This window comes from Petromyzon marinus, chromosome 5, assembly GCF_048934315.1.
Source record: "Petromyzon marinus isolate PM22_M1 ecotype Great Lakes invasive population chromosome 5, UKy_Petmar_22M1.pri1.0, whole genome shotgun sequence".
Classification (NCBI taxonomy): Eukaryota; Metazoa; Chordata; class Hyperoartia; order Petromyzontiformes; family Petromyzontidae; genus Petromyzon; species Petromyzon marinus.
In genome coordinates this window covers 4131273-4146721 of record NC_133671.1, presented here as the reverse complement: position 1 = coordinate 4146721, position 15449 = coordinate 4131273, and the positions used below count along the sequence as shown (strand labels likewise).

General features: G+C 47.5%; 1 protein-coding gene and 1 long non-coding RNA gene across 2 annotated transcripts in view; one reads left to right on the top strand and one right to left on the bottom strand.

Moving 5' to 3' along the window:
* LOC116938952 (ecotropic viral integration site 5 protein homolog) overlaps positions 1-15449 on the top strand; it is a 583027-nt gene that overhangs the window by 90778 nt on the left and 476800 nt on the right. The gene's annotated exons all lie outside the window — the stretch shown is intronic.
* LOC142913657 (uncharacterized) lies at positions 8895-14961 on the bottom strand. The gene is made up of 2 exons (XR_012934868.1): positions 14702-14961; positions 8895-13239 (listed from the first exon to the last, which is right to left on the bottom strand). It is a non-coding gene; the product is annotated as an uncharacterized LOC142913657 (long non-coding RNA).

Below are 15449 nucleotides of genomic sequence, written 5' to 3'. Positions count from 1 at the left end.
CAGCAGACAACCGCGTCAGGAGCCAGCTGAGTGGAGTATCGCGGTGATGTATCTTTGTGGATCGGGCCATTACGTCGTTACAGGTTGTACTACGGTGTGTTCAGGATGACAACAGCCGAATTTCCATTTGTGCATCAGGGCATCCACATCTACTGCCGTGGTTTGTTAAGTGGATGCGGTTTAGGGTGGACCGTGAGCAGTTTCGTGGAAGATGAAACCCAGCGACCTTCTTCGTTGGGCTCTTTCACAACAAGCTGTGACTTCTTTTGAACTCCCATTCCGCTCTCAAAGACTCTTCACTCAAGAGGCGGAGCAGATGCTCTGTCGTTCAAGCGCGCACCCACACGGATGGTTTGCGTTGTCCTCGGATCACAATACCTCTGGGTGAGGGCCACCCCACAGTCGTCACCATGCACCACGGTCCCCCGTGATGGCAACAATCCCTCTAAGCGGCTGACCTCACCGCTCCATCTCCACGAAGGTCGCCTGCTCCGTGCGTCTTCTCTCCCTTGGGCTGCCATTCTTGTCACTCGTCTCGTCCATCGACAAAATAAATATAATCGGCGACATTTCGAGAAATGGCCCTTCAGAGCACATGGTAATACCACGGGGCTTGATGTGAAAGGTTTTTATATTTGTTAAATAGGTATATGAAGTTATCTAATAGTATGTAGTAAGTACTTTCATTTTAACACGTAGGCTTTCGCGACCAATATTCATAAGTTTTTTTGGGTTAGATCGCGTAAATATCGTTAAAACCCGCCACCACTCGACACAGCTAACTAGTAAGGGTTGTCACGTAAACAGGACATGCCAATTCGTCACCAGTACAGCACACCGGTGTGTTGGAGAGCCAAGCCACATTTAAAATCTGAGTATCATGTTTCGTCAGTAATTACAACTAGCTCCATCAGGCGACAGCAAAACGTCGTAGTCAGGTTGTAAATGTCGTGGCTTTACTCTCCAACACACAAACGGTGTGCTGTACTAGTGACGAATTGGCCACGTTCTGTTTACGTGACAACCCTTACTCGTTGGTTGTGTCGGGTGGTGGCGGGTTTAACGACACATTTATATATTTACGCAATCTAACCCAAAAAAACTCTATTATGGAAGGACCTTCATATAAACAAAAGGATGAATGAATAAACGCATTTATGTTAAAAGTACAATTATTAAAATGTTGCCGGCACAATGCATTATGGGAAGGTTTGTGCTTGCAGGGCGGTGTTCTTCACTGCAAGGCCCGCGGGCCACTGGCGGCCCCTAGTAGCCTTTCGTCCTGCCCCTGCCGTGCGGCCCTCCGACAATACACAAAGGGCGAAAACACCCCCCAGCATCATCATCGCGCTGCTGTCAAACCCCTAATGGTTTCAAATGTGGCGAAAATGTTTTTTTTGGTTTTGGCCATGTTTTTGTTTATTGTAGTACGGAGTTAGATGGCCTTAATCTTAGTTGTCTTGTGGTTGTTGTTGTTTGACTTGCATCCCACTGGGATTTTTGCACACAGCGTTGGTGTACGGTGCTATTTCAGGAATATTTTGATGTTTTTTCCTGGATTATCTGTTTGCACAGTCACCTAGTCACTTTAAGATGTTTTCTTGTTCATGTTTTTGTTTGTTGCAGTTGCACCCGATTCAAGAGCCGAATGGCTCACAGGGCTATACCAAATAAATGAACTATGAACTGCTGATGTCTCCTTCGGTGAAAGTGGCCTCTGAAAATTAGTGAAGGACCCACCGGTGGAGGGCAAGGCGCGGCCCCACTGGCAGGACATTCCTCATCAGCGTTGTTGAGTGCACTACTGGACAGCAGGGGAGGTCCAAACCCCACCTCGACATGGTACTTGAGATGAAGGCCCACACAGCATCACACAAACCACGTTGGTTTCCATCAGAGCCGTTTTGACATTTTTCCTTGATTATCTAAATCACAAAAACGCACGAATAGTTTAGCAATGTTTAATCACCAAAGCAGTACACGTACGTACTCAATACACACATTTTTCGATTTTATAATAATAGGCTCACACCGTCGTAATAATTCTGTTCTATATAGGATCTACATAGCACACTTTCCACGAGGTAGGGAATCACACAACTCGCACTCCTCACCACTGTGTGTGGACCTCCCACCAGCAGCCAGAGGAGAGACATCACCAACGCAAGCTTTCTTACGCACCGCTCTCAATCGCTTCTGTTACGCAGTTATCTTGGCCGTAGTTATTTACTATAATTCATATTTGCTTGATCTTTGCCGACTTCTATTTGCTTGAGTTCGCCATGACATCGATTGGTGTCACTGTTGTCCTCTGCTCTTTAATTTGTTCTGCTTTTGCCACTTTGGCCATCCAGCTGACTCTTGCAAAATGAAAGTCGCTCCAGGCCTCGAGTTCTCACCCTGGTTAAACAAAACCATCTTGAACCTGAGTCACTCCCTTAGGACAACTTACGCAATACCAGATGGTACAGTGAAGGAAAAAAGTATTTGATCCCCTGCTGATTTTGTACGTTTGCCCACTGACAAAGAAATGATCAGTTTATAATTTTAATGGTAGGTTTATTTTAACAGTGAGAGACAGAATAACAACAACAAAATCCAGAAAAACGCATGTCAAAAATGTTATAAATTGATTTGCATTTTAATGAGGGAAATAAGTATTTGACCCCCTCTCAATCAGAAAGATTTCTGGCTCCCAGGTGTCTTTTATAAAGGTAACGAGCTGAGATTAGGAGCACACTCTTAAAGGGAGTGCTCCTAATCCCAGCTTGTTACCTGTTTAAAAGGAACCTGTCCACAGAAGCAATCAATCAATCAGATTCCAAACTCTCCACCATGGTCAAGACCAAAGACCTCTCCAAGGATGTCAGGGACAAGATTGTAGACCTACACAAGGCTGGAATGGGCTACTCGACCATTGCAAAGCAGCTTGATGAGGTGACAACAGTTGGTGTGATTATTCGCAAATGGAAGAAACACAAAAGAACTGTCAATCTCCCTCGGCCTGGGGCTCCATGCAAGATCTCACCTCGTGGAGTTGCAATGATCATGAGAACGGTGAGGAATCAGCCCAGAACCACACGGGAGGATCTTGTCAATGATCTCAAGGCAGCTGGGACCAAAGTCACCAAGAAAACAATTGGTAACACACTACGCCGTGAAGGACTGAAATCCTGCAGCGCCCGCAAGGTCCCCCTGCTCAAGAAAGCACATATATATGCCCGTCTGAAGTTTGCCAATGAACATCTTAATGATTCAGAGGACAACTGGGTGAAAGTGTTGTGGTCAGAGACCAAAATGGAGGTGGAAACATGCTTTGGGGGTGTTTTTCTGCTAAGGGGACAGGACAACTTCACCGCATCAAAGGGACGATGGACGGGGCCATGTACCTTCAAATCTTTGGTAAGAACATCATTCCCTCAGCCAGGGCATTGAAAATGGGTCGTGGATGGGTATTCCAGCATGACAATGACCCAAAACACACGGCCAAGGCAACAAAGGAGTGGCTCAAGAAGAAGCACATTAAGGTCCTGGAGTGGCCTAGCCAGTCTCCAGACCTTAATCCCATAGAAAATCTGTGGAGGGAGCTGAAGGTTCGAGTTGCCAAACGTCAGCCTCGAAACCTTAATGACTTGGAGAAGATCTGCAAAGAGAAGTGGGACAAAATCCCTCCTGAGATGTGTGCAAACCTGGTGGCCAACTACAAGAAACGTCTGACCTCTGTGATTGCCAACAAGGGTTTTGCCACCAAGTACTAAGTCATGTTTTGCAGAGGGGTCAAATACTTATTTCCCTCATTAAAATGCAAATCAATTTATAACATTTTTGACATGCGTTTTTCTGGATTTTTTTGTTGTTATTCTGTCTCACTGTTCAAATAAACCTACCATTAAAATTATAGACTGATCGTTTCTTTGTCAGTGGGCAAACGTACAAAATCAGCAGGGGATCAAATACTTTTTTCCCTCACTGTACATCCTACATGCGCCTAATTAGGCCACGACAACTTCAACATCACCCCTGTGGACACTTCTATCACCGTGTGCCCCTGGACACCGCAGCACCACAGAGCAGCCGCCACACACCAGACCATCCGCCTGCCAGTAGCCCTGGTGAAGATGACTGCAATCCGCAATCTTCCAGTCGTCATGTGTAGAAGTAGCCGTTGTAGGTGCTCTTCTTGTGCCGGTCCTTGACATTCACCTGCTCAAAGGGGCACTGGGACGGCAGGGGAGACGCCGCTTCAGCGTGTGCGGCCGTGTGCCAGTGTCAACGTGAGGGTAACCACATCCCTGTGTCCGCGTACATCGTACACGTACACTTAGACACGGTTGGTACTCAAACACCAGCATACATCGGCTCGGGAAATAAGAGGGAATAAGAGGGAACGGAGGGAAAAAGGAGTGGAGAAATGGGAGAGACGAGGGAGACAGATGCTGCATCAGGCCATTTATGGACTCAGTCTATTGTCCTATCATCTCATAGCGTCCCTGGCACGTAGTCATATGTTACACAGTGGCAGTGGGGGTCGCAAAATGCCGATTTATTACTAATAAACCCCAAGGATCAGATCGAAATCTCTAATTTCGATCGGATCATTGAGGAGGGGGGGGCACGTGCCACCCCCCCCGCCCCCCCCACTGGCTCCGCCAGTGCATACAGTGGTTCGTCAACTGGGGTGCGCGCACCCCCTGGGGGTGCGAGACACGGCCAGATGTGTTTAGAAGGTAAATCATCGAAAACACAAATAAAGCATGGCCACGTAAGTACAACTACTTTGTTTCATCAAGCCCCATGCATTTATTAACATTACAAAAGTTTTAACCATCGAGAACCAAAGAAGTAGAAGACTGCAGTAATGGTGAAGAACCCATGAATAAATAAAGATTCTGATTCTGTGCCCAACCGGGGGTATGTGAGAGTCGCCTCTGGCCCTCGGAGAGGAGACGCATGTTGAACGTCATTCACGCACCGTACGTAGCCAACCGTGCTCATCGGAGGTGCGGGGGAAGGACAACAAACTAAACACAACAAGCAGTTTTAAAGAGCCATTAAGAGGTTTTTTTTGGGTTAGATCGTGTAAATATAAACGTGTCCTTGAACCCGCCGCCACCTGACACAGCCATTTAGTAAAGGTTTGTCACGTAAACAAAACATGCCAATTAGTTACTAGTTCAGCACACCGGTGTGTTGGAGTATAGCCACAACATCTACAATTCGAGTACTGTGACGTTTCACCGGTAATTACAACCAGCCTCACCAGGCGACAGCCAGAATTGTGGAGAAATCCTCCTGTTTCGCGGTCTTAAATAGAGGGATCAGTTTTAAAGACATGCATTTTCAATCTAGATTTGAAAGTGCATAGCTCCAGTGCCTTCCTCATATTGGAAGAGCGTTCCAGACGGTTCCCCACCCACGCCGTGGGACCGTGTGCGTGTGCTGTGCGACTGCCCGCTGCGTGCGTGCGTACGTACGTGCCTGCAGGCCGAGCCGCAGCACTTCCCGCGCAGCAAGTGAGAGCGGCTCGTGAACACGGAGTAGCCGGACACGGGGTCCACGTACGTGTCCTTGCCTGCCTGCACGCACGCACGCAGCGTTTCCATTCCACAAGGTCCCGCGCGTGTCAGTTACTGCGCTGCGATGGTATATCACAGTTCATTGAGTCATCGATGGTGGACGGCAGGATGGGGGTGGTGCAGTGGTGACACTTGTACATCACAGCAAGAAAAGGGCTGACTTCGATTCCAATTTCGGGTGCCTTTGTGTGGAGTTTGTACGCTCTCCCCCTGTTCTGAAGTTTGTGCGTATGTGGAGTTTGTATGTTCCCCCCCCCCCCCCTGTTAATTCTCCCCGCTCTGAAGAGTGTGAGTGTGAGTTTGTATGTTCTCCCTCTGTTCCACACAGGTTTCCTCTGGGCTCTCTGGTTTCCTCTTAAATCAACAAAACAAAAGGCACACGATAAAACAGGTGTCGGCCAAGACATCCCCAATGCTGAAAAATTATCTGAAAAATTACTCAACTGCGATCACATACAGCAACATCACCCCCTTACGTCGTCCCAACATCACAATCTTGAGGCCAGATGGATGGCGAAGCCTTACTGGCAAGACCTTACTGACAGAGCGCCACAGGACACATAGCTCTTGTGGGTTAGGGGTCGTCCATAAATGACGTCACGCGATTTTGGACGATTTTTGACCCCCCCCCCGCTTCGTCAGACGGCGTAACAATAAGTCAGACCCCCCCCTCAAATATGACGTCACAAAGCTCTGCCCCCCCCCCAAATAAAACATGCTTCAAATCGCTTTAAACTATTGTCATTGTAGTGCGTATTTAATGTGGCGCTGCACCCTGATGTTGTAGGAGAAAACATTAATAAATTTTGATTTAAAGCTTTCGTGACTGCAGTAATTCATATTCTAAGCTCTTTCGGTAAAGTCACGTTGAAGGGAAACAATAAAATAATAAAATATATAAAACAATAAAAATTCTCACAACGTTTCGACCATAACGCAAACGGTCATCATGGCAGCATCAGGTGATGACCGTTTGCGTTATGGTCGAAACGTCGTGAGAATTTTTATTGTTTTATATATATTTTATTATTTTATTGTTTCCCTTCAACGTGACTTTACCGAAAGAGCTAAGATTATTTATTAATAAGTCTATTTAATTAAGTAGAACGTGTTGTCTATATTTATTTAAAGTTGCGCAATTTGATGTGACGTCACATTTCTTAACCCCCCCCCCCCGGTGCGTGACGTCATTTATGGACGGCCCCTTAGCAGGGTCGAGTGACTGCTGGCTGTGGGTGTTACCCGTGTTAAAACTACTCAAATCTACTCAGCGCTCTGCTCACTTCTCAAGGAGAAATTTCCATGCACAATACTCCCGGCACCTCTGCTCATAACGCACGTTTATGGATAAACATCTCTTAATGTTCGACGGCTTGTGCACCAGATCTTATTTATTCACGATGTACTTACAAAAAATTCCGCAGACTACCTACTGGATCTCCTCTGTTTCAAAGAACAAATTTGACCTCAGGTCTTCGCTCATTTACCAGCTTCACATTCCCTATTGCCGTACAAAAACTGGAGGAAGAGCTTTTGCTATTGATGCCCCCAGGGTCTGGAATGCTATTGCCAATAAACTGCAACTTAAATCACTACCTATGAGATCTTCACTCAAAACTGCTCTAGAGGAGTTGTACAACCCTAGCTGCCACTGCTATTCAGTGGCCTAAATTATGGCCCTAGATTTTGGTGTTATAATTTCTTTATGCAGTTTATTGTTAAAAATTCGGTCACAGTCCCTATGATCACTGTTACATTGCATTTATGCCTTTTATTTTGGTGATTTCGAAAAGTTTTTTTTTGTTTTGGCCATGTTTTTGTTTGTTGTAGTACGGAGTTAGACTGATGGCCTTAATGTTAGTTGTCTTGTGGTTGTTGTTGTTGTTTGACTTGCATCCCACTGGGATTTTTGCACACAGCGTTGGTGTACGGTGCTATTTCAGGAATATTTTGATGTTTTTTCCTGGATTATCTGTTTGCACAGTCACCTAGTCACTTTAAGATGTTTTCTTGTTCATGTTTTTTGTTGTTGCGGTTGCACCCGATTCAAGAGCCGAATGGCTCACAGGGCTATACCAAATAAATGAACTATGAACTAACTAAAGATGCAGCCCCTGCAATTGCACTCACACACCAATGCTGCCAGGACTTCCACTACGTATGTCGAACTTCTTTCGCACCGTACGTAGCCAACTGTGCTCATCGATAGCTCGAGAGAACCCCTTCACAGGGTGTTTGGCCTACTCTTCCACGCTGGCCAGACATCTTAGAAGAGGTGGAAGTGCCCACACTATACCCCCGCCATATCAGACGTGTTGATCGACAAACTATCGTCTACCCATTCACACTGCTGGGTGGACAGACGCAGAGCATTTAACACAAAAAAAACTTGCACAATGGTTTCAAATGCCGCGCCAGGAGTTCAAACTGACGACATCTGGATTGCAAGTGCAGCGTGCTGCTATTACACCACAGTGGCAGCATTCAATTTCTGTTCGTCTAGGAATAAAGTGTAGAGGAACGCTTCCTTAAGAGTTCCAAGGAAACGTGTAGGACCCTATTATGCCTGCAACTGCTGGGTCACAAGTCGGTGTGCAGGGCTGTGTTTTCACCAACGCAACAGGGGCGGCTGTATCATTGTGATATTATTATGCTTGTTTACCCAAGGTAAGCCTCAAGGAGTCTCTCTTTTTAGAAGGTTCATGCTAAGTATAATTCCAATTGAGTGATTTCTGGTGCCATTTTTAGAACTTGGCAAATTTGGACTGTGACGGCGGCATAACGCTTGACCTGCTCTTGCAAATCGTGTCACAGGGTCTTTTAACACCCACTGTGAAGCAGACGCCAGGTATTTTTGGTGGTTAAACACCGGCAGTAATAACCAGGGCGGCCGATTGGAATCAGACCGTGAACATCTGCAACAAGCGGCGAACGCGCTACCACGTCACAGGGTAATGGATGGTGGGGGGGAGGCGCTTAGGGTGATATGCGAGGGATCATCGAACATCTAGGGCAGTGTTCTTCATTGCGAGGCCATTGCGGGCCATTGACAGCCCTGGAGTGCGGCCCATGACATGCGGCCACCCGACAATCCTAATATATAAACACCTAGGTCTGTGATTTTGTCATTGTGACTAACGCGGCACGGATTGGTTTAAGTGCCTCACGTGACCGAGACCAAGCAGCCAACCAACGCTTGGCGGGGCTATAGAGGGGCGGGTGAAAGTCCGCATCGAACCAAACCCCCAGCAAGGCCATCTACTTAACGACGAGAGGAAATTCACACGAAATTTCGTTTTCAATTAAGTATTCCAGATGTAAAATGATATAAGCTTTTAATGAAGAAATAAAATTATCTAATTCAAAACATAATACAATTCAAAGATGTTTAATTTTAAAGCTTCAAAACGGAGCATCGGGTGCTTGCGCAAATCTGTCGTTCGTGTGCAATTTTTTTCGTGACATTCCTGGCCGAAGGCCGTAAATGGTTGTGAGGGGTGCCACAGGCGCCCCCGAACAACCCCTAGGTACACAAATGTGAAAACACCCCCCTTGCAGGCAGTGCGGCGGCCCGCACACTTGTCGGCGAAAGTGCATCCCCTGACTCTGCAAATGAGTCAACACTGATCTAGGGCCTCATGACCATGGAACTGTAGCACCACTCCTGACAAACGGGCGACACCGACCGTGTCATCACCCCCCCCGTGTTTCGTGCTGAATTAGCAAAGCCAAGCACCTGCTCCAGGCCAGCGTTAAAAGCCACCCGACTACAGCGTTCTGGCCGGATGTGAATAAACCAGGCGGCCCATTCTCACAGACTGTGGCATCATCCCACTGCCTGCGCACGAGAAGGATTCTCAGACACTTGACAACGAGGTGGGGGGGGGGGGGGCAGCTTAGCAACACTATTGAGGAAGTGCGTCGGCTTTGCTTCTCCACTCCACTACCGACAGTGACACGTTGTACACGTACAGTCCTTTTGTCAACACACTGCTGGACGAGGGCCCGTGTCCACCCCTGTGTGGTTCAGTGGAGTTGTTTCACCGTGCTTCACCACGCTGCACAGTGGGGGTCGGTGACGTTGGGGAGCGCAGGCAGCGGAGTGTAGCACGGTACAATGAACTTTGTTGCACTGCCCTTTGCCAAAAATGTCAGAATCAATGGATGTATTTATACTGGAGGAATCTGATGACTTATTGAAGCTATTTTTGACAGATGTTCAGTCGGGGTGGGTCAAAACGTTACAAAAAAATTACGAAAACACGATGAGAGTGAAAATGAGTGTATAGGAAAGGTAAAGAAATTACTTTTAAAAAAATATGCAGTCCTCAGCAGCCTGTAGCACCTATTGTATGCACGGTGGTCACCCATCCAAGCAATATCCATGCCCAGCCCAGCTCAGCGCCTCGCAATATTGGGGCGAATTCCTCGGTGGTTTGGTCGTACGAGTTGACGCGATGCATCGTGCTTAACCAACTGGGACTGGGAGAGGCCCAAGCCAGGTCCAGATGCCAAATGATCAGAAGTGGTAATGTGTGTAAGGAGAATAAGTAACAAGACATTAGGATATTGTAGTGCAGCAGTGCCTAAATACCTATGCCAAAGATGCCCCGTATAGTCTGAACACACTGTAGGGGCAAGTGCTGTTAGTGAGCACCTATGAAGGCCCGGAACGGTACACGAGGGCGTGGGTGGTCAGCACCACGCCCGGCCACCTTTGTCTCCCCCAGTGGCGGTGTTTACACACAGCCCATCAGGTCCTCATTTGAGGCTGAGTCGACCGAGGGGAGGCCCAGGACCAATTCAGATAATCATCACTGGTGTTGGCCATGAGCGCGGATCGAACTCGGGTTGCCGGATTCGTAGTGCAGCACGCAAACTACTACACTACCATTCCCCATGCGGAGGAGACGCACGCACACAGAATGAGACACATACACAGGGATTCCATAATAAAGGTTTTTGGGTTAGATCGCGTTATTTATAAATGTGTCGTAACCCTCCACCACCCGACACGGCCAATCAGTAAAAAAGTGTCACATTTACAAAGGACAAATAATTCACTACTTTAGCCCACCGGTCTTAAATAGAGCAGCAGCAGGGTGACGTCATCATTTCATTCATTCAGGTGCAGTGATTTGAGGCGGAGAGGGGTATTGTAATTATATAATCGATTGGTAATCATTCAATTGTTATTCATTGGTATTTGTTTCCCTTATAAAGAATTGTGATTGTATTACATGAATATTTTTCTTTATTTAATAATACGCTTCCAGGCCGCACTAAGCCTGTAGCTGTCAAACTGACAGTGATTCCACTCTGTTCCTGCACATAAACAGAATCACACACGAGCACAACGGAGACGCACCAGACAGGCCTCTGTGTGGTTTCTCAGAATTTTCTTCTCCTCCACTGTCAGATTGTTGCCTTCCATTGCAGCCGCAATGTTTTTATCTTTGGATTTCACTTCCGTCACCTGCACACTCCACACACACGCGCGCACACGCACGCACGCAACTTTCGTTCGAATGCAATTTGAACGAATTCGGGTGAGAGCCTGCGGAGATTCACAATGCATTTTACAAGGTCATAAGCATGTTTGTCATGACGACAAAAGTGGTAAGGCCATTTATGCTTCCCCTCCAATGAATGCTGCTCGCGACGAGCGGTTGATTGTGAGCGACTGGCAAGGAGGAATCGAGCACACATCAGCAGCAATGTGGACAGTTGAAAAATGAATTTCCGAAAACCATATCCCACATTGAATGCCAAAAATAATAACGAGATGCCATACATCAAACAGGCTGTGTGTATGTCATGTCTTATCAGCCACATTCCCATATCAGGGCAATGTATTGTTGTTTCGATGTAGCCGTTTCCACCCAATTGTAAACGTTGCAAAAATTCAAACGTAACTTGTTTTTCCTCCCCCCAAAAAATAACGAACAAAAACTAGTAGCAGTTTCGCTGCTCTTCTAATGTGCAGTTGCACAAGGGTGCCACCACCTTTGATCGCGGTACGTTTCATCTCGTCGCAACATCTGGGAAAAAAAAAATCTGCACCAGCGCCAGGCTCACGCCCCATTCATTGTGCAATTTTTTTCCGACTGAAATCCGACTGGGGCCTCATTATTTTAGCTGTGAAGGCCGACTGAGCAGAGCAGCTCACTTTACAAGGACAACCACAGCTGAAGACCCTCGGCAGTGGCGCCAGTTAGAGGACATTCGACAAACTAACACGGGCAACATTTTTATTTTATGTTACACGAAACCCACAACAGAACTTTCTGCAAACAGGGCAAACAATAAACAGTGCTTACGTACAAATCAAAAACAGTGTCAACAAATCCTGTCACAGATATATGAAAAATAAGTGAATACCTCAGTGGGCTTTGCCTGGTAGGATGGGGATGGTTTAGTTTTATTTGTTTGTGTTTTGGTTATTTATTTACCTTTCTTGTACTATGAACTACTATCACGTGTCTTTGTACTGTTTGTTGCTGTAACGTCTTTACCCGCCCCTACTGGACATCTGTAAAAAAAGAGCTTCATAGCTCATCGGATTTCTCCATTATAAATGAATATTTCATTTTTTAGTAAACAGACTCAGATATAATGCAGCTGAGTGACAGCAATCAGCAATTGCCGAAGACATCCTGCAGCATGGCCAGAAAATGTTACGAAATGATCACAAGTCTCTCTACTCTTTGGTCAGAGTGCACCAAGTAATAATCCGAGTGACGTTGAGCAGCTTGAGCTGGATCGAGGAGGAAGGCAGGTTACTGTAACAGACACTGACGTTGTCACCCAGAGGTGAGCGATGAAGGGGGAGACCCACGCCCAGTTGGTGGGATAATATTGTAAATAAGACTTGGAGGGTCAGGCATTGACTGTGCTGCAGGATCTGGCAGAATGAAGAATGGTGAGATACAGAATCAACAGCATTGACCGTGACAGTGGGTTTGTGAGATGTGGTGGTAGCAACGGCATTGACTGTTTGTAAAAGGTTTATGGGGTTTTTTCTTCTAATTATTTTAAAATACAGTAAAACCTTGGATTGCGAGCATAATTCGTTCTGGAAACGTGTTTGTAATCCAAAGCACTCGTATATCAGTTGTGATCACGTAACGCTCGGCAGTACAAAGCGTACACGTGCAGTACTCGCATTGCAAGACCTCGCTCATTTATCAAATTAATATTTATTTAAAAATTTTGCTCGTCTTGCAAAACGCTCGCAGACCAATTTACTCGCAATCCAAGGTTTTCACTGTATTGCATTTTACCTATGACATTACGCACACAGCCGTATGATGACTGGGCTTCATCAGTGAGATGCGGGAGATGAGGGGACCCCAAGTTTTTCTAATAGAGTACCCAAAAGGAAATGTCTCATGACTTGGTGCCGGTTGCAGAGAGATTAAGAAAAAAATGTTCAGACATTGAAACAACACCAAATGTTATATTTTAAATGATGTCACCTTTTCTGCTGGCTCCACCGCTTTGGCTGCATGCTCAATACCTATTGGGCGGCCACAGCACCTCACCCGTGACATCACCACAGCCAGGAGTCTCATGCGCCAGTCACCTGAGGGCCAGGGGCTGCAGAATAAAATATTGTTCCTCTGCGTCGCCTCCACCCCCAAAGGAAGGCAAACGACACGGTCTGCGAAGACAAAAATAAAACCAAATTAAACTCGCACGCACGGCAACGGTAGACTTCAACTGAAGAGACGGGATATTACCAAAACAAATAGGTCGCTTTTGTAAGTTAAGATTCATCCTGGTATCTTGTTTGAGTTCTAAACCTGGTGAAAGAAAATAACACTTGAAACTGGTGACACGGCTCCTTGAAACGGCACAAAGGAGGGTGAGAGGTGGCTTCGGGTCTAAAGCAATGCCCTGTGTATGAGAGATAAGCGAGCGATGGTGAGGTCCCGAATTAAAATCACAGTTCCCAGCTGGAGACAAAAAAAACCCGTGTTCTCAAGCACAGCGTTTGATAGTCAAAAACTGCACACACCAAAGCATGCGTACAGTCCAACCCATTTCCTTCGGCACTCACTGCTGTCACGACAAATTCTAAGGGCCCATTTGACTTTGCACAACTTTAAACTGATACGAGTTGCTTCAAGGAAGAAGCGTGACAGGCTTTATACTTGAAGACACAAACCTGCACTCTGTGTTCTGGGCTTTCTGACCTTTGCCACGCTTGAACCTTTGCTAATGAGGAACACAACCAAATTATCCGTGCCATGATAGCACTATAGTTACGTTTAACACGAAGGCTTTCGTGACCAATATTATCCACATATTTAAGAACGAAACAGGATTTCTCCACGTATCTGGCTGTCGCCTGATGAGGCTGGTGGAAATTACTGGCGAAACGTCGTACTGCAATTGCAAATGTTGTGGGTTTACTCAGCAACGAGTCACCCGCGAGGTGAGGGGTGAGTCGCCCGCGAGGTGAGTGAGGGGTGAGTCGCCCGCGAGGTGAGTGAGGGGTGAGTCACCCGCGAGGTGAGGGTGAGGGGTGAGTCGCCCGCGAGGTGAGTGAGGGGTGAGTCGCCCGCGAGGTGAGTGAGGGGTGAGTCGCCCACGAGGTGAGTGTGAGGGGTGAGTCGCCCGCGAGGTGAGTGTGAGGGGTGAGTCGCTCGCGAGGTGAGGGTGAGTCGCCCGCGAGGTGAGTGAGGGGTGAGTCGCCCGCGAGGTGAGTGAGTGGTGAGTCGCCCGCGAGGTGAGTGAGTGGTGAGTCGCCCGCGAGATGAGGGTGAGGGGTGAGTCGCCCGCGAGGTGAGGGTGAGGGGTGAGTCGCCCGCGAGGTGAGGGGTGAGTCGCTCGCGAGGTGAGTGAGGGGTGAGTCGCTCGCGAGGTGAGGGTGAGTCGCTCGCGAGGTGAGTGAGTGGTGAGTCGCCCGCGAGGTGAGGGTGAGGGGTGAGTCGCCCGCGAGGTGAGGGTGAGGGGTGAGTCGCCCGCGTGGTCAGGGTGAGGGGTGAGTCGCCCGCGAGGTGAGGGTGAGGGGTGAGTCGCTCGCGAGGTGAGTGAGGGGTGAGTCGCCCGCGAGGTGAGGGTGAGTGGTGAGTCGCTCGCGAGGTGAGTGAGGGGTGAGTCGCTCGCGTTTCACTCACCCCGCGCCGGCCCCACTTAATGGATAACATCTGCGCGATGACGTCATCGTTGCAGCATAACATGATGTCATTTGCCGACAGTTAACCGCAGGCGTGACGTCAGCGGGGGTACGTGCCGTCTCTCCCATCTCGTTCGTTATAGTTTAAGTTTCTATTTAAATTGTTACACGGATGGTCCCGTTTAGCCTATCGCCCGACTATTTTACGTAGGAAGATCCGTGGTGTGTGGGCGCTGGGGTGGCTAGGAGATGTTAACTACCTCGCCTGGTATGGGGCCGTCCATAAATGACGTCACGCACCTGGGGGGGGGTCAGACATTTGTGACGATTGGGACGAGGGGGGGGGTGAGAAATGTGACGTCACATAAAAATGCGCAACTTTAAATACATATAGACAACACGTTCTACTTTATTACATATACTTTTTAATAAATGTTTTCTCCTACAACATCAGAGTGCAGCGCCACATTAAATACGCACTACAATGACAATAGTTTAAAGCGATTTGAAGCATGTTTTAGTTGTTGGGGGGGGGAGGGCAGAGCTTTGTGACGTCATATTTGAGGGGGGGGGGGTCTGACTTTTTGTAACACCGTGGTGCTAGGGGGGGTCAAAAATCATCCAAAATCGTGTGACGTCATTCATGGACGGCCCCTAAGATCACTGCTACATTGTTTTTATAACTTTATTTGGAAACCTGCCTCCGAGTCGTCATTCACCACACAACATATTCATAATGGGCCCCAAGC